Source organism: Ictidomys tridecemlineatus, chromosome 9 (assembly GCF_052094955.1).
Source record: "Ictidomys tridecemlineatus isolate mIctTri1 chromosome 9, mIctTri1.hap1, whole genome shotgun sequence".
Lineage (NCBI taxonomy): Eukaryota > Metazoa > Chordata > Mammalia > Rodentia > Sciuridae > Ictidomys > Ictidomys tridecemlineatus.
This window is the reverse complement of record NC_135485.1, coordinates 120,514,545-120,540,854: the sequence shown is the minus strand read 5'-3', so window position 1 is coordinate 120,540,854 and position 26,310 is coordinate 120,514,545.

The window sequence follows — 26,310 nt, the reverse complement described above, 5'->3', positions numbered from 1 at the left end:
ACTCAATGACTAGGAATCTAACCCAGGGCTTTGTGTAAGCTAGGCAAGTGCTCTACCAGTGAGCTACACACCCAGACCTCAGGAATTTTTAAATGAAAGAACTGGTAGAGACGGTGAAGGGCATCGCATTGTCTCCCAGAGGTAGTCTGCTCTTCCTTGTATTAGGTACGTAGGAATGAGGGCTAATCATGTCAATCCAATTAGGGACTGGACTGGGTTGAGTCTTGGCTCAAGTTTTGGCTAGACATTATTCTCTTCCTCCAATTTCTTTTTTCCTTAGTGCAAGACTTCTTTCTTTATCATACTCTCTGAATTACTTTTCTATTTCAGCATAACAAGTTGCTATACATGTGGCAGATTGAAATAACACATATAGATGTCTCACAGTCTTTGAGTCAGGAGTCTGTCCATGACCACTTCTTCAGCAAGGTAGCACTCAATGACAAATCTTGATCATTGTTTCAAGGCTTACCTGGGGAACGATTCATTTTCAAGGTTATAAGGTTGTTGGCAGTAGAGAAAACATTGCAAGGTGATAGATTTTAAACTTGAGGAGTTGGTATTATTCCTCTTTTATGAAGTCACAGTGGTGAAATAGCTCTAGATACATATGTATTCAAATAACATATTTCCATAAAAAGAACATTATCTTTCTGAGATTCTTTGAAAAACTATATGCAATAAAATTTTATAGGACACTGGTAGGTCAGGTGTAAATTACTAATTTATTCTAGCATTTAAAGATGATTTTCATTGTGTCTAACATCTTAATGTTGTGTAAACAGAAGAAGTAATAGCTATATAATGTGATTATGGTAGGGTGTTTTTCCCTCCATATGTCTATAGTAATGACTAATGTTTTAAAATAAGCTATTACTATGTATGAATTATTTTTTCCAGGATTTTATGTTACACAGAGCAAGAAACTTCCATAAATAAGACTGGGGCCTTAGAGAACTCTCTTTGTTATGGTCTATATTTATAAGGGAAGATACATTGCTCACGTGTAACTCATAAGGTCTATAATGATCATACAGAGTCTCCTTCAAATATATTAATAAATATAATGATATTTGTTATATTGTAAATTATGCTGCTTGGCTGCTAGTTTAACGTTTTCTTTAAATAGAAACTGTAATTGAATTCCTTTAAACACTTTAGAAATTTGTCATTCTGACAAAGCTTGCCAAAAAGCTTATCATGCAGGTTAAATATTGATTTCTCTCCTTCATTTATTTACTCCTTTTACTTCTCAGTCTCATGGTTGACATGATGGTTTCTGATAATAAATTAGATAACAATTGGGAATTAAAAGTTGGCTTTGCCTTCTAAATCTTTAACATCTTGAGAAGAAAAAATACTGCAGAAATGTGGAAACTTGAAACTGGTTACTGCTTGTGATCAAGGCTTGCTTTACAGAATTCTGATTATATTTGCAGGCTTTGTCTCCTATAAACAATTAAAATAGTCCTACTGAAAGCTAAAATTCACCATACCATTTGGAATTGTAACTAAAACAAAAGTGAGAGTAATACTTTGAAGAAAACATAGTTTGCCCTCCATTTATTCTTTTAAAAATGTTTTTAATAGTGTATTATAGTTATACATAATATTGGGGTTTATGTCAACATTCAGTGTGGATGTAACATAACTGGGTCCATTTCAATCCACATTCCCTCCCCTCATACATTCCTCTGCTCCTCTACTCTACTGATTTTCCATTTATTTACTTGCGGTTTCTAAATTGGTACATTAGAGATGTGCATAAAAGTAGAATTCATTGTACATATATACACACAGAAATGATTTGGTCAATTTCATTCTGTTGTTTCTCCCCTTTCCTATCCTTCTCTCCCTCAATCCCCTTCCTCCACTCCTCTTATCCCCCTCCTGTTTTCGTGGGATCTCATTTTTGTTCTTAATTTTTTACTTCTCTCTAGTCTTTGCATATGATAGAAAACCTTCAACCCTTGATTTTCTGTGTCTGGCTTATTTCACTTAGTATGATGTTCTTCATTTTCATCCATTTACTAGCAAGTTTCATAATTTCATGCTTCTTTAAGGCTGAATAAAACTCCATTGTGTATATCTACCACATTTTCTTTATCATTCAGCTGTTGGTAAGCGCTTGGCTGGTTCCATAACTTGACTATTGTGAGTTGCACTGCTATAAACAGTGATGTCCTTGTATCATTACAATATGTTGATTTTAGCTTTATTGGATAAATACTATAGAATAGGATATCTGGGTTATATTGTGTTTTCATTCCTATCTTTTTGAGTAATCTCCATACTGCTTATCAAATTGGTTGTACTGATTTTCAGTTGACTCAAAATCTATGATTGTACATTTATCCCTGCATCCTCATGAATATTTATTTTTCATATTCTTGATCATTGCCATTTTAACTGGAGTTAGACAAAATCTCAATGTAGTTTTGATTTGCATTGCCTTTATTGCTAGGGATGTTAAACATTTTTTTTCATATTTTTGTGGGCCATTTGCGTTTCTTTGTTTGAGAAATGTCTGTTTAGTTCATTTGCCCACTTATTGATTAGGCTATTTTTTGTTTTGGTGTTACATTTTTTGAGTTTCTTATATATTCTGGATATTAATCCCTGAGAGAAATAACTGGCTAAGATTTTCTCCCGTTTTGTAGATTCTCTCTTCATGTTCTTAGTTGTTTCCTTTACTGTGCAAAGTCATTTTAATTTGGTATTGTCCAACTTACTGATGATTCTTGGTTTTATTTCTTAAATTTTAGTAGTCCTGTTAAGGAAGTTGATTCTTGTGCCAATATGTTGGAGTGTTGACCACATGTCTTCTTCTAGTAAATTGCAAAGCTTTTGGTCTAATAACTATAGGTCTTTGGTTCACCTGGAGTAAGAGAAGTGACCTAGTTTCTTTTTTCTTTTTTTTTAATTGATTTTTCAAAATAAATGACATCGGAATGCATTATAATTCTTATTACATGTATACAGCACAATTTTTCATATCTCTGTGTGTATATAAAGTATTTCACACCAATTAGAATCTTCATACATGTACTTTGGATGATGATGTCTATCGAATTCCACCATCCTTGCTAATCCCCTGCCCACTCCCTTTCCCTCCCACCCCTCTGCCCTATCTAGAATTCATCAGTTCTTCCATATGTGGATATACAATTATCCAAGTGCCATTTATTATTTATTATTTCTAATGTATGTTTTTGGCATCTCTGATGAGTATCAGATGACCAACTATGTATGTTCTTCCTGTTACCTTTTATTTTATTCCATTGGTCTTCATGACTATTCTGATGTTAGTACTATGCTGTGTTTGTTACTCTATCTCTGTAAAATAAGAGATCAGGTGTGTGGTGGCTCCAGCATCACTCTTCTTGCTTGGTATTGCTTTCTTTATTCTGGGTCTTTTATTCTTCTTCTAAATGAATTTTAGGACTGTGTTTTTATAATTCTGTGAAGAATCTCTGGGACACTATGAAGGAAGTTATAAAAGAAAGTTTATAGCATGGAAAACCTACATTAAAAAAAGAAAGATCCCAAGTAAATGATGTGACACCTCAAGAAAAGCAAGAATAAACAAAGCCCCAAAGCAGTAGAAGACAGGAAAAGAATTAAAATCATAGCCCAAATAATGAAATAGAGAATAAAAAAAATTACAAAGGATCAATGCAACAGAGTTAGTTCTTTAAATAGTTGAGAAGATTGATAAATCCTTAGCCAAAATTAACCAAAAGAAAGAGAAGACCCATATCAACAAAATTAGAGATGAAAAAGAAGATATCACCATGGACAATTCTGAAATCCTGAGGGTCATTAGAAACAATTTTGTAAACTTATATTCCATAAAGTTAGAAAATCTAGAAGATGTTGACATATTTCTAGACACATTTAACCTAAATTAAACCAAGAGGATACAGAAAATCTAAACAGACCAACATCAAACAATGAAATTGAAGCTGTAGTTAAAAGCCTTTTAACTAAGAATAGCCCAGGAACAGATGGATTCTTAGCTGAGTCCTACTAGACCTTTAAAGAAAAGCTAGTGCCAATCTTTCTCAAATTATTCCCTGAATTGGAAAGGTGGGACTCCCCGCTCCGCCAAATTCATTCTGTGCAGCCAGTATCACACTGATACCAAAACCAGACACACACATAAAGGAAGGAAAACTACAGACTAATATCCCTGATGAACATGGGCACAAAGTCCTTAATTTTAGTGATCCACATGCAAAACCATTTTAAGAATAGTGTACACTATGGTCAAGTTGGTTCCATTTCAGGGATGCAAGGTTGGTTCAACACACGGAAATAAAAAATTGTAATTCATCCCATAAACAGAACTAAGGAAAAAAAATCCCATAATCATCTTGAAAGATGCAGAAAAGCCTTCAAGAAAATTCAATGCCCATTTATGTCGAAAACACTGAAGAAATGAGGGGTAGAAGAAAGTTTCCTCAAAACCATATTGAATAAATGTGACAAATGCAAAGCTGGCATCATAGAGGAGAAAAGCTGAGAGTCCTTCCTCTAAAACCAGGGAGGAGACAGGAAGTCCACGTCACCACTGCTGTTCAATATGGTTCTCAAAAGTCTAGCCAGAGCAATCAGGCAAGAGAGGGAAATTAAAGGAATACAAACATGAAAAGAAATAGAGCTGATAAAGTCAGAAATGTATCAGGATACAATGTCTAAATCCAGCAATCAACAGCTTTCCTTCCTATACTCCAGTAATGAATCTACAGAGAAAGAATCAGGAAAACAATTCTATTCACAATGACCTAAAAAAACCAAACAAACAAACAAAAAAAAAAAAAACAAAAAAAAATTTTAAAAAAGACAAACAAAAACCAAAAGAAGTTGGGAATAAAACTAACCAAGGAGATGAAAGACCTCTAAATTGAAAATTATAGAACATTGAAGAAAGAAGTGGAAGAAGACCTTAGACAATGGAAAGAGTTCCTATGTTCTTGGATCGGCAGAATTAATATTGTCAAAATGGCCATATTATCAAAAGCATTATACAAATTCAAGGCAATTCTCATCAAAACATGAATGAAATTCTCTATAGTACTAGAAAAAACAACCCTAAAACGCATTTGGAAGTAAATATGTTCTTGTTAAGACAGCCAGTGACCTTCCCATTGCCAGATCTAGTGGTTAATTTATGGCCTTCATCTCTCTCTCTCATGTTCTTAATAGTATTAGCATTCTTCATTCTGGAAACATTTTCTTTATGTGGATTCTGGTGCATCCTATTCTCTTGGTTTTATTCCTGTTACACTCTCATGTTCATTGTTTGGATCTCTTTTACATTTTGCTGGATCCATCTTCTCTTGGATTTCTAAATATTGGAAGGTCCTAGGACTGAGGAATGAAACCTTTTTGGTTCTCTACCTATGCTCACTTCCTAATAATCTCATGCAGTCTCATCACTTTAAATATCTTGACACACATCTTTTAACAATATTTATCTTATCTTCTAGTCATTCTTTACTCCAGTTGAATATATTGAACTGCTTTCTTTGCATCCCTGCTTGAATGTATAATAGGGGAGGTTAGTCTGTTTTTGTTGATATATTTGAACACATGAGACTGGATAATTTATAAGAACTCAACTTTGTTTCTCACTGTTCTTGAGATTGAGAAATCTAAAATTAAAGTGTCACAGGTTCACTACTGCGGGTGTAATCTCTGTTTCCAGCTCTTTGAATGCTGTGTCCTCATGTGGCAGAAGGCAGAAGTGCAAAAAGGGACTAGACTCCCTCCATCAAGCCCTTAAACAGTAGCATTAATTATGATCTAAACATTTTCCCAAAGGCCTTGCCTCCTACCACTGTTGCACTGGAGATTAATTATCCAAAATAAGAATTTGGGGGCATACATTCAGACCAGAGTATACTGCTCTGAACACTAAAATGTATGTCCTCCACACTGCAAAATACATTCATTCCATCCCACTATCCCTAAGACTTTTAACTAGATGACTATCTGGATATCACCTAAATAATGTATGGGTGAAACTTAAAGCCTAATCCTAGGCAATTATTCTCCACCTTGAGCCTGTGAAATCAGATAAGTTATGGTTTGACAAAGTTGAATGATGAGACAGGCAGAGGATACACACTCACATTTCCAAAGGGAGAAATAGACAAGAAGGAAGGGCTAACATGTCCCAAGTAAATCCAACACTGAATCTGAACGCAACATTAAATCTTATGGTTTGAGAATCTTCTTTGACTCCATGTCCTACCTCCTAGAAATACTGGGGTGATTGTTGGTTCCTCAAGTCCTTGGGCAACCCAGTCCTAATGGCCATTTTTGCTGGGCCCAGCCCACGCTTCAACTTGCACACACTAAAATTGCATGCCTGTAAGCTAACCTTCCCAGGCTGGTGCTGCAGCTAGTGGTTTCACAGTTCTCAGGACTTGGAGGCAGTCCACGTTCACAGCCCCACTAAGCATTGTTCCCGCAGGGACTCTGTGGTGGATTGATCCAGTGGAAGTTCTCTGCCTTGGCTCTGAGGCTGTTTGAGATATTCTTTAAAGTGTAGATGGTAGATCCTCCATAACTCTTGCACCCTGGGCACCCAGGCAGACTTAGCACCAGGTGGACACTGCCAAGGTATACCACTTGTGGCTTCTGGAGCAGTGGCATGAGCTGAAGCTAGGGTAGGAGAGCAGTGACGCTCTGGAATGCAGGGCCAGAGACTTGAGGTGGTTCTGGAAAGATAGTCCCTAGGCCCTACAGAGGCCCTGAGCTTTGCCATTAAAACCTTTTTGCCCTCAAGGTCCTGACACTCTGGGCCTATGATGGGCATGATAACCTCTAAGATCTCCAAAATGATTCAGGGTTATCATTCTTCTTTATCAAAGAGTTGCTTGGCCATACTCTGGTTTTCTTTCCAGAAAAGTTTTTTTTTTTTTAAATATTTTGCCTTGCCTGGCATATAACTTTCCAAATTTTTTTTTCAATAAAATGGTATTTATTAGAATTTAAACATGTGTCTCTGAAATATAAATAATTTCAAGGACACTGCAGAGAATCTCCATGTTTCTGCTTTTTTCCCACTTGTCATTAGATTATGAGCATTTTCTATGTCTAATATCTTTGGAACATATCCTTTAAAGAGCAGTTTAATATTCCACTGTGAGAATGACAAGAATTTAATAATTTCTCTGTTATACATCATTTAGATTGTTGCCATGTTTAAATTCTAATAAATACCATTTTATTATGTTCTACTTCCCTTTGGAGTATAAATTCTGTCTTCAAATCATTTCTCTTTTCTCATATTTTACTATAAGCACTTAAGAGAAGTTATGAAGTACCCAGAACAATTTTCTACTTAGCGAGATCTTCTGCCAGATATGCTAGTTTCTGCTCTCAAGTTCTGTCTTTCACAAAGTTCTAGAACAGAGACACCGTTTAGAAGAGTTCTTTTTCACTTTGTAAAAAGGATGGTCTTTCCTTCATTCATGCTCTAATACTCCTTATTTTTAAGACTTCATTAGAGTAGACTCTACTTCCATATTTCTACCAACATTCTGTTCATACCCAATTGAATAATCTCCATGAGGCTTTTTCTACATTTCTCCTTTTTCCTTAGTCCTCACCTGAATCACCCTTAATGCTCTGTGTCAGTATAGGCTGTTTTCAGCACGTGTTTCAAAGCCCTACCCATTACCCAGTTCCAAAGCTGCTTTCACATTGTTAGGTATTTGTTAAAGCCATACCCCACTTCTATCTCAGTCATTTGTGTTGCTGTAACAGAACGCCACAGGGGAATTTATAAAGGACAGAAATTTATTGACTCTGAGTTACGGAGGCTATGAAGTCAAAGAACAAGTTACTGATTTCTGGCGAGGTCCTTATTGCATCCTCTTGTGGTGGAAGGTAAAAAAGCAAGAAAGATGAAACTCTCTTCATTAAACCCTTTTCTAATGACTATTATCCTTTCATGAAGGCTCTACTCTCATGACGTAAATACCACTCAAAGTTTCCACTGGTCAACATGGCAGCAGTGGATGTCAAATCTCCAATGCATGATTTTAGGAGACACATTCAGATCATAGCAGTAGCCAACATTTAACATGCTACCAAATGAATTCTTCATATTCTGTCCAGTACCTTGTATCCAGAATCCCCGTTTCTTTTAATGTCAAGACTTTCACTGTCTATGTGTTGGAGTCCTTCTCAAATTCTTTCTCTCAATTTCAACATCCAGGCAATCCTTTGGTTCTGTAGTCACAGTATATCTTGCACAAAGCCATGTCTTGCCGTCTCTATTGCCACAAAGATTCTAGGCCATCCTTACCTCTGTAATAGAATCTTTTCTGTCCTCCCTATGTCCTCTCTCATGCTCTCTAAAGCCAAATTCACCAACGTCAGTCACTGAGATGCTTCAGGAGATGAGAGGCTGACTATCAATCTTCTTTCAAATCCTCCATAAAAAACCAGAAATGCTTGTCATTGGGCACCTTGTCTGATTCTCCCTCATCTCTTATCTTCTCCTTCCACATGGTTTCCTGGATATTCCTTCAAGTGCAAAGCTGCTCCCCTAAAGAGGCCTTTGTACCTTCTGTTGCTGGTGCCTCAAATACTCTTTCCCAGAAATTCACAGGCTTTGCCTTTTCACCCCACTCATGTCTCTGATGCTAGGCCTGATGTCTTCCTTGGAATAGCCCCCATGGGGGTCACCATCCTTTCCCCAGCCTCGTCTTGTAAATTCCATGTTCTGCATGAACTTTTCCTTAGAGCCTCTGTGGAGATGTCATGGGCCGGATTGATTTCTCCAGCTGCTCAAGATGTCTTTTGAAGTGAATATTACCAGAACGGGATGGTATTATCTTTGAAGCCTTATAGAGTTTTACTTTAAAAAGAAAACTTCAATTTCTTAACAGTATTTGATGTTGATGCTATATTTGTTTAATTTTCTTAATCTGTCTTCCCCACTGGAAAGCAAGTTCCAGGAACTCAGATTTAATGTCTATTTCCGTATGCCCAGGCCCTAGATTAGTGTCTCTAGATTGCAGGAAAAATAGTGAAGGGATTTTAGAGCCATGTACTTAATTAACTCCTTTCTATGGCGAGTATACATGGATCAGTTGCTGATCAGGTCATAAAGTCATAAAATTCTTTAAAATATCAGGAAGAATTTTCATCAAGAAGAGACATTCCAAGGGAAAAACATCTATCATTAATTCACTTTTTATTCATTCATACTACACATCTCCTTCGTCCATGTATTGTCTGCAAAACCCTGTTATGGTTATTGCCTACTGAAGGGGGAATGAAGATAAATAGGGAATTTATTGTGAATAAAAACATCCATGTATATGGTTTTGGAAGGTGCCATTCTTTAGAAAACTTTCACTCTGTCCTTACTAAGGCTTAAACCAAATATATTTTCTTTGCTAGCTAAGTACACTATTTTTACAAACTCCAGAAGTAATATGGTGGTGTCCCACCACCCTGTAATTATGGTTCCTGTGGTCAGAATATGGTTTATCCTCTTCGAAATGCATGTTGAAATTAGATTATCACTTTGGCAGTAGTGGGAGGTAGAGCCTTTAAGATGTGATTTGATATAAAGAAAAATGCGGGTAGGTTAATTCTCTTGAGAGTTAGTTGTTGCAAGAGTGGTTTGTTATCAAGACAGCCCTAGTATGCTTTCTTCCTTTTCACCTTCCACCATGTTATGACACCCTCCCCAGATGACCTTGGACTTCTCAGCCTCCAGAATTGTGATAAAAAATGAACTTATTTTCCTTATAAAGTCCCTATTCTCTGGAATTTTGTTATAGCAACAAAAATGGAGTAAGACGATGGTGAAGGCTTTGAATTTGCTGACACTCTGTTGCAAATAGTTTTGCATGACAATAGCTAGATGATATAGAGTAAAGGTTTTAAAAAAGAATTATAGTGATACTGTGGAATATAGAGTTTTTGAATACCATAAGCATACATTTTCCTACTTCATGCTGTGAACTTAGTTTATAATACAACCTTTAATATAGCTTTCTTATTCAACAAAAGTGACTCCCTTTGCATTTGGTGACATTTAGCTGAAAGAACCCTTAGGATTATTTAATCTAGCCTCCTTGTCCTTTACAGAGGAGAAAGCCAAGGTACAAAGAGGAAAGTGCCACCACCTCTTTCCAAGAATACTACTGTCACTTCTTAGCTGGGCTCCTGCATTCCCTGCCCCTCCAAGTCATTCTTCATTCAGAAGCCAATGACTTTTCCGAAATGCATATCCAACATTATATTTGCTCCGGCTCCAATGTTCTTGCATCTAAGGGGCCCAGACCTTTAGACTTCAAGTTACAATGACAAATTATTTCATAACATTTAGTTAATAATGTGATTTTGCTATTTACCAAAATACAGTTATAGATGAAGTTGATTAATGCTAACTTGGTTGAAAAGAAAATACAGTGTGATTGAATATAGTAGTTTTCACTGGTTCTAGAACCTTGCTGCAAGTTGAGAAATCACCCTGGAAGCTTTGAACAATTCCACTGTCTGCTCTCAAAGTCCCCAGCTGATCTGGACCCTGATTATGTCTTTAGTCTCTCTTTTTTCTCACCCTTGCCCTCTGCACCTGGTCACTGGGTCCTCTTTCTATTCAGAGAATATGTCATACTCCCTGCCTTGGGGACTTTGCATTTGTTGGTATTTCTGCCAGTAACTCATTTCCCTTTCCTCATCTGTACTTAAGTCTGGCTCTTTAGGAGCCCTCTCCTTACTTTTTATAGTTACCTTTCTTTGTCCCAACAGATGACATCAAGACCCCAAATTTCAGGCTGTCCTAGGACTGTCTCACTGTCTTTCATCGCAGCTGCCTTAGGTAATTATGTGCTCACTTCTTTGGGTGATTGATGCTCCCTGTTCTAGAAGACTGGGAGCTACCTGAGTGTAGGGTCAGATGCTGCTTTTTCGTATGCTATGACCTCAGTGCTTAACAGGATTATTTTGAGGCAACACCATAAATATTTGTTAAGTGAATGAATGAGTAATGCAATGCCCTGGATAGGTTTGAGTACTTTCTGTTGGGCAGATTACATATAAAGGAAGTGATACATTTATCTGATGATTATTTCCTAGTGTAGTTTTCAGTTTTATTCTCCTTTAGTTTCCTACATGATTCACAAAGATATTGATTATTTATTATTAAGTAGAAATGTCTAATAATGTTGGAAGATTCTTAAAATGAGCTTCCTCATGAAAAACATATCCAATTTGTGCTTTGGTTTCTTAAAAATCCTTTATACTCAGGGCTTAGACCAAATATTTCAGTTTGCATTTCCTTTGAGAGCAATGATCTACCAATCTGTCTAATGAAAATATTATAAATGTTTATTATAATGCTAAAGAATTCCCAGGGTTTCCTGTTTTCTAGTCATCCTGCTAATATAATTGTTCTTCTCTCTTATATTAATTAATATTGTATTAGTGTTTCAGAAGAAATAGAATTACAAAATCCCTATTGAAGACACATGTTGCACATTAGTGTATATCACTAGATTTTTATGTGGAGAATCTTCCCAGTGTTGCTATGTCTTCTTACTTCTTTTGTCCCTGAACTTCATTACTAACCTATTTGGTGGTTTTGTTTTTCCTTCAGTCACATTCTGCAGTTAGCTCTCATGCATTTGTTAAGCCTCTGGATAGAAGGAGATATTAAATCTCATTAGGTTGGAAGGACTTCTTTGGTAATGTCGGCCACTTGGCCCTTTTTGGAAAAAGCTAAATGTGTCAACTGCTTTTTAACCTCTACCCCAAGAGGAAATGCTCCTGAGCAAATGGTAGTTTTCCTGATATTTATAGCTCATATTTTACAGAATTTCAAGGCTCTGAGGGACTCAGGAAAGCAGCACAGTGATAGTGGAATGAGCTTAGACTAGGAGGTCAGTTAGGCCAGTTTTCGAGCCCTGAGTTTTCATGCTTTGCAGTTATGTGACGTGAGAAAGTCACTTAATATTCCGAGTCGGGTCTTTTATCCATAATAATGGGATAAGTCATCACAGAATTGAATGTGGGGTAAATGACACAGTGCTTCACAGTGCCACAGAACATACCCTTTGACCAGCAAGTCTTATTAGCTTCTTCTTTTCATATTATATTTGAAGAAGACCCGGCCCAGGAAAGCTCGGAGGCCACAGAGGCCCACAGAGATACAGTGGGTAGAAGAAACAGTCCTCTAGACTTCATCCAATTCCACTATGTTTAATTGGTGATTAATTGTTTTATTTTTACTTTTAATGAAAGTGAAATTATAGAATAGGTTAATAAATGCTGCATTGGTTGAAAAGGAAAAATACCCATAATTTTATAAAGTCAGTTTCACTGGTGTTTCATTATGATCTGAGAAAGTTTTTTAAAAAATCCCCATGCTCAGGATCTACCTTACTGCAGTGAAGTCTGAGGGTGGGGTCCAGGCATGAATATTTTCTATAACTCCTTGCGTGATTGCAGTGTGATCTCATGCACAGAATTTGCTGACACTCTGTTACAATACTTCAAACTGTCTCAGAGTCTTTTCAAGGTCTATTCTTTTGTCAACACATCATGCATCTTAGGGAATATCGTTTTTCTTAAGTGTCTTTTTTTTTTTAGGTGGGAGGCATTCATTTTCTGATATAATTTCTCTTACTTTAGAAATGTACTGCAGACCTCACATCTTTTAGTAACTTCATCATGTCATGCTTATTAATATGCATCTGTACATGCCTCTTGAAAAATGAATCTTCAAAGATAATAGGAAAGGGCCCTTCTTTCTATAAGGTCGTGTAATCCACATAATTCAACAATCCTTAGTGACCTTTGTTTCAATCTCCTACTTAACTTGTGCCTTTGGTGTCTTTCCCTTTCTTGGACCAGGAAATGAAAATCTCCTTGGAGATGGCATTGCCCCTTTCAAATTTAGCCACAGGTTTGTGTGGTGACAGACACAGTTGCTTTAGATAGGATGGTGATCTGGCTTAATCAAGAGAGCACTTTAAAATTCTTTTTTGGGGGGGAGGTAGTACCAGGGATTAAACTCACTCGACCCTTAAGCCACATCCCTAGCCCTATTTTGTATTTTATTTAGAGACAGGGTCTCACTGAGTTGCTTAGTGTCTCACTGTTACTGACGCTCACTTTGAACTTGAGATCCTCCTGCCTCAGCCTCCTAAGCAGCTGGAATTGCAGGCATGTGCCATCATGCCTGGCTAGAATTCTTGATGATTTAAAAATAGTTAACTGGACTGTTGTTTTTGTAGTTGTTTGCTCTCTGTGTTCCAGAATTTCCTTTAGAAGACGGGAGATGGCAGGGTTGTTGACGTGTCATTGTTTTATCTCTAACATTGTCTGTATTTCCACATAGCACCAGAACAGGCTTAGGAAATCACTAGCTTAATTTTGCTATTTACCATAAAATGAGATAAATAATAATAAGTAATATAAATAATTATAAGCAATATAATATGCACACAGTGTTACCAGTTGAGGTCATGAGAGAGCTAGTTACTAACTTTCATGGCCAGAATGTCAAGGCCTGGCTCTTCAAGTATTCACTACCCCAAGTCAGTACTGAGTAATCAGATTATAGCAGTTCTCTAACTAGTAATCCTTCTATTCCTACCAAGAGTTCTTGATTTACTCTTTTTATTTCATTTCCAGATTGTTCTTATCTGATTTAGAAATTCGGACAATGGAAATTGATGAAATTATATTTCTTCCATGAGAAAGTATAATTTTGGTATTTGAGGTAAAAAAATATTATTAATTTTCTTTAAATAAGAAATCTTTTTAATAACCTGTTATTTAATGTATTGTAAAGGATTTAGTATTTGTTATTCTACTTCTTATGTAATAATATATAGTTTTATAATATGATATGTTTATTGAATAAAACTGGTGAAACATACAAGAAAAAAATAAGTCTCAGTAATCTTAGTAGACAAATATAAACCTGTTAATATCAACTATATTTTTTTGCACATACACATTACAAAAATGATTTCCTACATATTATTTTATAGTTTATCCTATTCTCAGTGTGTCCTGTATTGTAAACATTTTAAATCCTATTTGATAACATCATTTTTAGGGCTGTGTAATATTCTCCTGAATGGGGGTACTATTATTTGTTTAGGTGATAGCCTTTCTAGATATTTAGTTGGGTTCTGATATATTTAGAATTACAAGTAATGCTATGATAAAAATCCTGTTGATAACCTTTTAAATTCAGTCCCAATTGTTTTCTTAGAACAAACATCTCTGATGATCTTGGTGTGCCTCAGCATTGACATCCTGGATCTAATACACATCATCACAGATAACAAAGTTACTAGTTTTTGACTATGGAGATTAACACCAGCCAAAACTGGTAGTTAGTGTTTTGACTTAATCTCATGAGAACTTGTCTCTTTGTCACAGATTTTGTTCTTTTTCTGTTAAAAAAAAAGTATACAATTGGGAGAAAACTCATTCATTACAACTTTATGCTCACCCTAGTCATACAGCCACTGTTCCTGGATTCCTGTCTGATACAGTATTTGTTGGTTTTTGTCACTAGGGCAGCAAATGCTAGCATCCCCTGGAGCAGGATTGGCTTTTCTGAAGTGGAGCAGTTCTGAAGAAATGTTTCTTCAGGGTGGTTGAAGTGATATTGATGAATTATTCTTAGACTGATGTTTGAATTCATGGCTAATGTCTTATTAATGGTGTTTCTGCTTGATGCTCTCTTTAATAAGTTTCCTGGCACAGCTAATCTGTGTTCTTTAATCTTAACTATTTTGTCTGGGTTTCTCTCCTACCTGCCACCTGGTCTACTTTCTCTCTATTCCATATTTCTTACAAGCATGTTCTGTACTTTCTAAATTTTCATTTTCTTTCCAACTTACAGCAATTTAACTGCAAATTTTGTCTCTCAGCCAAAATTGCTTCCTTTATGCTCATGGTTGTCTGCCTTAGGACCACATCAGGGTGTATAGATTCTAGTCTACCTAGAGCTGATTTGAAACTTCTAATGTTGTGCAGAGCACAACTCACATGACTGGACTTGGTGGACTGGCTTGCGTCATTGACAAAGGTAACATGTTCTTTCTAGCTCTGTCCTTACTGGTTTTAGGCTTGGTCATTGTCAACCACTTACCCTGAATTTCATTTTTTTTGCAATTTTCTTTCTTCATCTGTCCCTCATCATTGGATCTTTGGAGTTCTCTGGGATTTGCTCCTTGGCCCACTTCTCATTCCAGCTATCCTCTCTGGGACATCTTTGCAGAATGTCACTAATTGTATGTGCCCATATCCTAGATACCTACCTCCTTAGCTATAGGAAGCATTCAGGTGAGATGAGGAGTATAGATAGAACAATAAGAAAAGTGAACTATATTAGTCAGCTTGGGTAGCCACAAAAAGTGCTCTCGACTGAGTGGCTTAAACAAGAGAGTTATTTTCTTGCACTTCTGAAGACTGAAAGTCCAAGATCAAGGTGCTGGCTGGTTCAATTTCTCGTGTTTCTATTCAGCAAATGGCTTCCCTCTTGCTGTGTCCTTATATGATGTGGAAGGAGCCAGAGAGCTCTCTGGTGTCTGTATTCAGGTGGGCCCTAAATCTCCAGTGCAGTTCCAGTGGGGCTCAGTGTCTCAGGGTGTAAAATTTGGGAAGGGAGATTTCAATTATCATATGGGCCAAAAAAACTAAATTCTGGAGGACACTTGTAGGACACCCATTTTCCTGATGTTACAGTTTGTAGCTCATCTACCTACCAGACACCTATTCCCATACCCACAGGCAACAAGCAATCATCATTCTCCCAAGATAAATCCTGATAATGATCTCTAACCCTTTGTCTTCTTCATCTCTTTGTCAAGTTTTGATGACTTTACCCCCTAAATTGCTATGGATATGTGTTCTTTCCCAGCCTGATTACCACTATCCTAATGTTTTATCATTTTAAATTTTTTTATTTAGCCTAATATGGCAATTTCCTTAGTAGTTTTGCTGTCCTCATCTCACCCCTGCCAGGGTGCCTTACATAAAATGGTGATTTTCCACATCCTGTATTATAAAGCACAAGCTATGTCATGTTGCATAAAAGGCTGCTATTATTTTGTACCTGCACCTTCTCAGGTCCAGTGGTTCTCAAGCTTTTGTGTCAATAATGAACACCTCTTGGCACTTGTTAAAATGTAGGCTTACATTTTCAGTCCTCCAGATTATGATTTGGTGGAACTAGATCAGGACCCAAGGATCTGTACTTTTATCAAGCTCCCCAGATGATTCTGATATATGTGGCTCTTCTACCTTTTGAGAAAAACTTCTCAGCATTCACAGCCCACCTCTCTCTTTTTCATACTTTTGGTTCTAAGTATATATTTATTACATTTACCACATTGTCATTATCTTTTATATGCCTGTCTCCCTGTAATGGGCCATGATGAGACATGATTTGGATTCAAAGATAAAGTGAAAAATAAAATGCTAAGGTCTCTGACTGTAGCGCAGCAAGAATAGTCTCCCATGGTCGTGGGTTTACCTGTGGAGGATCCTCCAGTCTGATGGTATAGAAGACACTGTGCACAATGTGAGTGCGTATAAAAACATAAGGCTTACATGCATCTCAAAGAATGCAAATGTATTACCAGAGAGCATGACCACCTCCCCTCCCCTGCTTTTATTCTGCCTAGCCAAGTTTCTACTTCAAGGTCCAGTTCAATGCCAGTTTCTATAGAAACCTTTCACCATTGGCTTTGCTTTTGTTTATGACTGTGTGTTCCAAATGCATAGTGCCATTGTAAAGTTTGAAAACTTTAGGACTCAAGCTAATAATGGCATTTACTGAGCAGTGTTATCTGACCAGGAAGTAGGTGATACATTTAGCTAGGATTTTTTAAGGGAATTTTTTATGAAGGAACTCTTTACGGAGGTGTGGGCAGGGTAAAGGCAACCCAAAAGAATACTGGGAAGTCATTATCAGCCCCCAACATAAAGTGGCAGGGGAGAAGGTGTTCCAGGCTTGATTCACAGCTCTATCTGTGAAGAGGCGTAGGGATGGAAGATCTCTGCGAAGGAGGGAAGGAGCCAGGATGAATGGCCTTCCCAGAGTCTCCCTTTTCTTTCCTCCCAGCCACCTATAAGTCCTTTCCATTGGCTGAAAACAGCCAGAATAATGGGGTTCGGTTCTTAGAGGTCACCAGAAAATGGGACAGAGAAGCACTGTGCATAGACCTGGGGGCAAACAGAGCATATACCAGACATCACATGAGTTAGAAATTATTGCCAATTTACAGATGAGCAGAGACATTCAGAGAGCCGAAGCTCATGCAGATGGAAGGTCATATACATGGTTATAGAGCCAGGACTCAGTTCTGGACCAAACCCTTCCACCTCACAAAGCTGCCGGTCAGATGTAGCCTTGCCATGCTTAGTCCCAGACATTTTGTAGGGTGGATATGGAGGATCAGTGAGCCCAGAAGTATAGGGCCAGATTGGGCAACATAGCAATACCAAGACCCTATCTAGGGTGGGGGGGGAGGAAAATAAAGGAATCTTAAGAAGGGCTAGAATCTTGGGATGTAGCTCAGCTCAGTGGTAGAGTGCTTGCCTCTCATGCGCAGGGCCCTGGGTTCCATCCCCAGCAGTGTTAAAAAAATTAAATTAGAGAGAAAGCTGCTTCTCACTATTACAGGCAGCCTCTCCTGGGAATCCCATCCTCGTTTCCTGGAGGGTAGAATTCAAGGGATATCAACCTTGTAGATATTCAACAAAATATAAACTTGAAATGTCATTTGGTTTTGTGTCATAGTTTCAAACAGTTGTCTTTAATCCAAATATGTTTAACACTAAAATCACAATTTTGACTTTCAATGTTAACATTTCCCATCATATTTTCTTGCCATTTTCCTGTAATCATTTTTTATTGAAATCAGAACAGGACAGAGCAGGGCCTTCCTTCGAAGAGGGACAAAAAGCTATTGTGTGTGTGTGTGTGTGTGTGTGTGTGTGTGTGTGTATGTAAGTGTGAAGTTTTTTGAAAGAATGGTGAATATTCATAATCTTTCCACTTAAAGGGATAAACCTCTGGTTTTCTAGAAAAATCCACTGGGGTTTAAAAACCATACTCCCTGGCAGGCCTGCACAAACAGAAGTAAAGCATGGAATTTCAGAAGGAGCAAGGTACTAAGAGTCAGAAGCCTAACTATATCTATACCATATGTAAACCTGCTTTATAATCTGTAAAGAACAATTCAAATAAAAAGGTTTGAAGAGGGCTGGGGTTGTGGCTCTGTGGTAGAGCGCTCACCATGCATGTGTGACGCCCTGGGTTGGATCCTCAGCACCCCATAAAAATAAATAAATTAAATAATGGTATCATGTCCATCCACAACAACAACAAGAACAACAACAACAACAAAAAGGCTTCAAGAATAACTTGGGGTGCTCCTAATTAAAAATGTACTGTCTGAGAATTTTTATGAATGCAAATTTAATTTTAATTTTAATATAGAATAAGAACGATTAAGTGAAGCAGAGCCAAGATTGTGGCTAATGTTTAGAAAGGGGTGAGATTTATTTGAAAAGGATTTTATTATATCACGTTTCCTCTCTGCCCTTATATTAGCTTTATTTTTGAAATCACTCCTTGGATTTTATACACTTGAATCAGATAGGAAGGCAGAAGAGATGGCTTGTACCCCATTGTGCTGTTGCGTTTTTAAGCAGGTAATGACTAACGGGCACATGGTGTTCTGAGAAAATCACCTGTCGTGTTCTTGCCATACTGCTAAATTCTTCTTGGAAGATAGAAAAGTGGTTCTTTAGTTGCCAGAGGAAGCACACAAAGCATAATTATTGTTGCATTACGTAGTAGAATAAGGGAACCAAAGGAATTTCATGAGTCGTTTGCAGTCAAAATTATTTTTAGTATGTACTACTATAATTAATTTTTACTTTTTTTTCTCTTCTTAGGTGTATTTCCCTCAGAGTGGATTCAAATGTCAATAAACTCACTCCCCAAAGAGAAACATGTGCTTTTATTTTTTATTTTAAATTATTATTTTAATTGTACATATGTATAGGGTAGCGTATGATAATTTGATACATACAAATAACATGTGATTATGGCAAGAAATTTAAACTTTTTCTAAATTATTTATCCTTCCCAGAGGCTTCACCTCTAATACCATCACTTTAGAGATTAGGATTTCAATATAAATTTAAAGGGGATTCAAACATGCAGTTCTTAGCATATACACTGATGTTCAAATTTTGGTAAATTTATTAATCTTTTCCTTTGTGATTATTCATAGAAAACTGCAGAGTTTGGTTTGCCCACATAAGTTTCAAATGGAAGGATTGGTTTTATGAACGACAACTTTTCTGTTGAATGCAGACAGCTAAGTGCTGTGAGCTCATTAAGGGTGTTCGCCAGCTCCTCACTTCAAGGCAGAGCTGCCTCACGACAAAACTGTGCCATCTCTCATGGTCTCTGGCTATGAGTAGTTTCAATAATCATGACAAGATACTAGTAAATAGAAAGGCCCCTTTTCCACTAGTGTCCATTTGGTTACATATACACTGCCTCAATTGAGACTATACTTCACTTACTATCACATTTGTTTTTGAATTCCTGCACATCATCTAAAATTCTTGATCTTGGCCCTTGCAGCCTGCCTAGATTCTTCCCTCTCAAAGTCTCTTCCTCCTTCCAGTCATGAAGGTCTCCTTGTAACTATATAAACAAACTATTCTCCCTTCTCTTTTTGTTCCCTCTATTTGGAATATTTTCCCAGCTCGGTTAACTAGTATTTATCCTGTAGGATGCCTTTAATGTATTCCTTTCTAATCAATTAGATACACATCTTCAATCTATCTCAATCAGGTATCTACTTTGTACTAGGAAGATAATATCATTTTCTGAGACTCAAATTCTTCATATGGGTCAATCCTAGTGGGTGATTTTTGTCAGTCTGATGGCCAAGGATCAGTACTTCTTTATCTTAAAAGTACTGAAATAAAAATGTATCTTTAGGGCTGGGGCTGTAGCTCAGTGGTAGAGCACTTGCCTGACATATGTGAGGCACTGGGCTTAATCCTCAGCACCACATAAAACATAAATAAAATAAAGGTATTGTGTCCATCTATAACTAAAATATGTTTTTTTTAAAGTGTATCTTTAGAGGACTTTAGTGCCTTTAATGAGAAATAATGAGTACCCTCATAATCTGGAGCAATTCATCCAACCACCTTGGTGTGAGTTTTGGAGGCAGCCAGTTCATCTTTGGTGGAAATATGAGTGTATGTAAGATCTGATAGGATGATGGAGTTACACTGGAGTTTGGGGTAGTGAAACAAAAATAATTGCACATAAAAATTTCCAGGCTCAAATTATTTCTCCTCTTATATTATATAAAACTCTTGAGTTCTCAATTTGTCCAAACATTTTATTTAACTCAAAATTGCTTTAAAGGATTCAGCCACAGGCATTTCTGAGCCTAACCTTCATATATAAATGTCTGAAATCACAGTGGGAAAATAAGACAGTCTTAAACAATTGAGTTTTAATTCTTTGATGGTAAGTTTCTTTCTACATCACAGTTATGAGATTCTGGGTTGTTACTCCAAAAATTGGCAGTAGTCTATCATGAGTTCCTATAAGGGGCATAGCCAAGATATTCCTAAATGAGGCAATAGCTCTCACCTATCCTGTGCTTCAGGATCACAAATATGTGGTTCTGTTGGTCCTTTGTATCAGTGGGTTCTGCATCTGTGTATTTAACCTATCACAGATCAAAAATATGGGAGAAAAATTTGTTTGTACTGAACATATGTAGATTTTTGGTTTGGGGAATTATTCCCTAAATGATTCAGTATAACAACAATTCACACCACACTTAAATTATGCTGGTTATCAAAAATTATCTAGGGATGATTTAAAGTATACAGGAGAATGTCTACAGATTGTATGCGAGTACTGTGTTATTTTACATGAAGGACTTGAGCGTCCCTGGAGGCTGGTATCAGGAGGATGTCCTGGAACAGATCTCCTGTAATGCTGACAAATGACTGTACTTTTAAAATACAAACTTTTGTGAAATTTGAATTATTGAATAATTCAATGGTGGAGATGGGTCTGTTTTCATAGAGGTCATATTTTTCCCATGAGTGACTATTTGACTCAGAATTCTCAGGAAAGAATTTAAAAAATAGTTTGATCTCTTGTGTTTAGATTGGTTCCTAGTGATAGCAACATAGAGATGATAAATTGCGAAGTGATTGCTGAGAACACATACTCTACAGTGAGAGTATAGTGGATGCTATGGGGTGACACCAGCTTCCTCTTCGGGGACAACGTCCTTGTCTCTCCAGCCCCCAGAAAGCTTGGTGCTGATAGCTCAGACCTCTGCCACCATCAGGAATCTGCTCCATGGTGCCCATCAGTCAAGGTTATGCCACCTCCCTGGAGGCGTCCCATATTCAATGTGTGACTGATAATCATGAGAGTTGTCAAGGCCAAGACTCTTGTCTTATTCTGGAATTTCCAGGGGTGCTTCGCAGAACTCCCATCAGCTTGCCTGAGCCCTGCTTCATCCTTCTGTGCAGTTCATTCTCTTCTTCTATGCAATTCTGCTGCTTTCCCCTTCACAGATTAACACCCTGCAGACAAATCTCAGTGCTGCTTGAGGGCTGACTAGAGACAAAGAGCATAAGTCATAGAATACACATGCTTCCTGAAAGACTGGAAGTGCTGGGCTGTGTTCCTTAAGTCCACAGGAAAATGTGAACAGAGAAGAGAAAGCTGCCTCATGAGTCCTGTAAGAATTAGAAGTCTGATTGAAAGATGAGTCAGTCCAACCGAGTCTCCATTGTGTGGCCTGACGTGATGTTTACTGTATTAGTCATGTTTCAGAAGCTGTGTCAAAACACCTGGAGAATGAGGAAGAGGAGTGATTTATATTGGCTCATGGTTTCAGAAATTTTGGTTCATGATCAATTGGCTATAGTGTGTTTGGGCTTGTGGCGGGCCAGCGCACAGTGGCGGGGAATGTGCATGGTAGAATAAGCCGCTTACCTTCTGATGCCAGGAAGCAAAAACGAGAGAGGGCCACAGGCTGGGTCCCAGTTCCCTTCAAGGGGATAATTCTTCCACTAGGCATTCCCTCCCAGCAGTACCATGAACTAGGACCAAGCCTTTGACAGATGGGTCTTTGGGGACATTTATGATTCAAACAATAACAGAATATTGGCTTAAAACCCGTGAGGTTCTTGGCCAAAAATATGAATCTCTTACAGACTGGGATTTTCTGAAGTTTTAGGGCAGTTGAAAACAAACCACTGGGAGACAAAGGAACACTTTTTTTTTTTTTGTGCCTGGCTTCCTAATTTATGCTGTATTATATTGAATTAAAATTTCCTCTTCATATGTCCTCCCTACTCTGTGAACTCCTTGAAGAAAAGAACTGTCTTTTTATTTATTGCATCTACATTGGCTAGCAAAATAAGTATTGATAAATAGTTTTTTATATTGATGTTTTATGTATAATTCAGATGAGATGGTTTTTTTAATATGAGCCATGATCTTTCTTTAAGGTAAATCAATGAGCATTGTCAGGTTAATAACTACCTGAGCAGCCCTGGTCTAAATTTGTGGCTTCTAAACTTCATTGTAATACAGTTTACACAGTCATGCACAAACCTATAGAACTAAAAACAACAGCAACAACAAAAAGTTTTACGATGGACGTGCTACTTGTGTTTCACTCTGACTGATATTTCCCATTCTATTTAATTTCATTTAAAATATTTTGCCTGGACTCATTAAATCAATATCATTGCTCACAAACCAGCATCATGATCACATGACCATCACCCTGAAATTAAACCTTAGTGGCACATGGCCATTGCTGCTAACCTGATGTTCTAGAAAACAAAACATAGATACATAATACAAGAAAATGTAATGTTAAGACTGGTGAAGTTCAGAGCAATGGGGTGCAAAAATATCAAATGAGAGATTCATAAGGAAGAGATTCAATTGCTGACACTTTGGTTTCAGTGAGAAGGCTGCAACAGATTTGGGAGCAAAGTAATTTACAAAAAACAAATGGATTATGTCCTCAGATTGCTTTGTCTCCATCCTTTGTCTCTTCCTACTATGATCACGGACCACATAACTTTGTTTTAGCCAACAGTGAACTCCACATATGAATGTGATCCCAAAAAATAAAATTATGGTTGAACTGAAAAATTCCCATTGTCCAATGACACGATAGCCATCTTAACATCAGAGTAATTTTTTACTTGCAAATTGTGGTGAGGCCAGTTGTGATGGTTTAACTGGATTGTCAACTTGATGGGATTGATAGATGCCTAGGACGAGGAGACTTCTGAGTGTGTCCATGAGGGTATGTCCAGAGATGATTGGGATATGGGACAGCAAACTGAGTGTGGAACACAGTCCAATAGACTGGGGATGCAGATGGACCAAAAGGTGGAAGAAGGGGGCAGTCAAGGCAAATGCAAGATCAATTTTTCTTGAGTGAATGCATTGATAGCTGCTGCCATCTCTTCTCCGTGGACTCTGAACAGTTTTTCCCCCAGGAGTTTCTAGATGTTTAATCTCAGACATATGTCTTTTTTTGTTCTGAAGCTCCAGCTTCTTCTGCTGAGCACCTTACTGGTTCCTCTGACTCTCCAGTCTCCAGATGGCCATTATGGACTGTTCATCTTCTGCTTCTATAAGCCAATCTAATAAATCCTGTTTTATGATCATACATCTACAACTACTATTGGTTCTGTTTCTTTAGAGAACCCTAATTCACTGATATAAACAAACTACTATGCAGCCAGTCCTACAAAAGTATAACACATACAATTATATCCAGTACATAATACTTGATAATGATAATTAATGACCATGTTATTGGTTAATGTGTTTGTTATAGTATACATATCATCATTATCTTAGAGTGTGCTACTTCTTTGGATTAAAAAACATTACTGTAAAACCATGTGCTGTGTTAGCCTGGCAGTAACCTTATGTACCTTTTGTGTACTTCAACTTTGTCTGTTTGTTGAACCCAGATTCTGGCACAGGCTAGGCAAGCACTGACCATTGAGGTCACACCCTTGTTGCCATGTCTCTTGATTGTATCAACTGGCCAAGTCCAGTGATTGGCCCTTACTGTCTAGGCATACTCTATGGTGTTTGCAAAATTATGAAATTGCCTAATGATGCATATCTCAGAACATGGTTCCATCATTAAGCAACTCATGATTGAAAAGAAAAATGAAGATTGACATGGTCAACTGTTTTAGTCAGCTCTTTCACTCTTCTGTGACTGAAAGAACCCCAGAAGAAAACTGAAGAGGAGGAAAAGTGAATTTAGGGGCTCACAGTTTAAGAGATTTCAATCCATAGACAGTAGGATCCATTCCTCGGGACTTGGGGTGAGACAGGACATCATGGTGGAAGAGTGTGGCAGAGTGAACCAGCTCACATGATGATCAGGAAGCAGAGAGTAAGATCTCCATTTGCCAGATACAAATATGTATCCCAAAGCCACACCTCCATTTCCCATTTCCTCCAGCCATACTGTGCCACTTCAATTACCACTCAGTTAATCCCTATCAGGGGATTAATTCAGTGATTGGATTAAGAATCTTATAACCTCACATCCAAACCATAGCACCAACCACGTGTTATTGGTGTGAAAAACAAGAAGAAACTGGCCTACTCTCAAAAGTTTGGTGAATTAATGTATATTTATAACTTTAAAGTTTCTGCATGTTGTGATTTCTAAAAATGATTCTTTGTTTTACCAGAATTTCATTGTTTAGGAAGAGAAGCTGTCTCTTAGATGGTTAGGGGTCTGAGGACAGTTGAAATGAAGAGCAGTTTCAAATATGAACTTTAATCAAAATCTCAAGAACAGATTCTCAATCTCACACACATATATACCACTGAGCTTCTTTTTATATGGGCAACTCTAAGTAATAGAGTCCTGGTTGTGTGCCACTATTGATTTATTTACTTAAAAGTGATTAATGATTGTCTCAAGTCCTCAGCTCTGCTGGGGTTACCAGAAATGCCCATGAACTGGTGAACTGGAGAATGGAGGAATCTTGTGAAATAGTAATAAAGACTCTTCTCTCTCTCTCTCTCTCTCTCTCTCTCTCTCTCTCTCTCTCTCTCTCTCTCTCTGTCTGAGCCTTGGTAAGATAGTATTTTGTGAAGAGTAGCTTATCTTGTTCTTTTATTATAGAGACCATACTTAAAATTGTCGATTTTCCTAATGCCTGGAAAGATTCTTGACTTGGACTTTGTAAAGAAAACCCAAAAGTTGATTTGACAATACAATCCCACATTTTGGAATCAGAATTCAGAAGAGTTAATGAAATAACTAAATGGATTAGGATGATTACATCAGTCTTCTGTGGTTCTGATGTTAATTTATAATTTCATTTTACCAGGAAATTGTTGAGTCTTTACCAGGTGAAGTTGGTAGAAATATCTTTTTCCTGGTCTGCTCTCTGTCCGTTCTGCTTTTGTTATTCTGTTTCTCTGATCATTTACTTTTGCCCTGAACCATTCTTATTCCATTCCTGTTTGCACTGGAGATTGTTTTAGCCTGATGATAGGTAAGACATGTGTTCCCAACTTCAGAGAATTTGAATTCTCAGAATTATCTGTGGGTAGAGTGTTAAGTAGAGTTGTAGTTACTTTTTTTACTGAATAGTTTTTTTTTTTCCTCTTTCTTTCCTTTCTGGTAACCCAGGATACTTTACCACTGAGCTATATTCCTAGTCTGTTTTAAATTTCTATTTTGAGGTAGGGTCTCACTAAGTTGCCCTGGCTATCTTTGAACTTGCAGTCCTCTAGCCTCAGTCTCCTGAATATGTGGGGATTACAGATGTGTACCCCCTCATCTGGCCTGTTGAACAGATATGAGGGGGAAGCAGAACTGCTTTCTTCATTTGAATAAAATATTTAAAAACTTTAAAAATATTTAAGACACACACACACACACAAACAGGGTTAAAAATTATAAAACAAAATAGTATCAAAAATACCACCATGATAATTATAGTGTATATTTCACAATTGCTAAAAACAGATTTTTAATATTCTCAACACAAAAAGAAAGTTGGTAAGGTGATGTGTATGTTAATTAGTTTGAGCCAATTTTCCCCCAGTGTTATCCATAGATCAAAACATCACATTTTACTCCATTAAATATATAAAATCACTATTTGTTAATTAAGAATAAGTCAATAAACAAAATGAAAATACAAAACATTTGCAATATC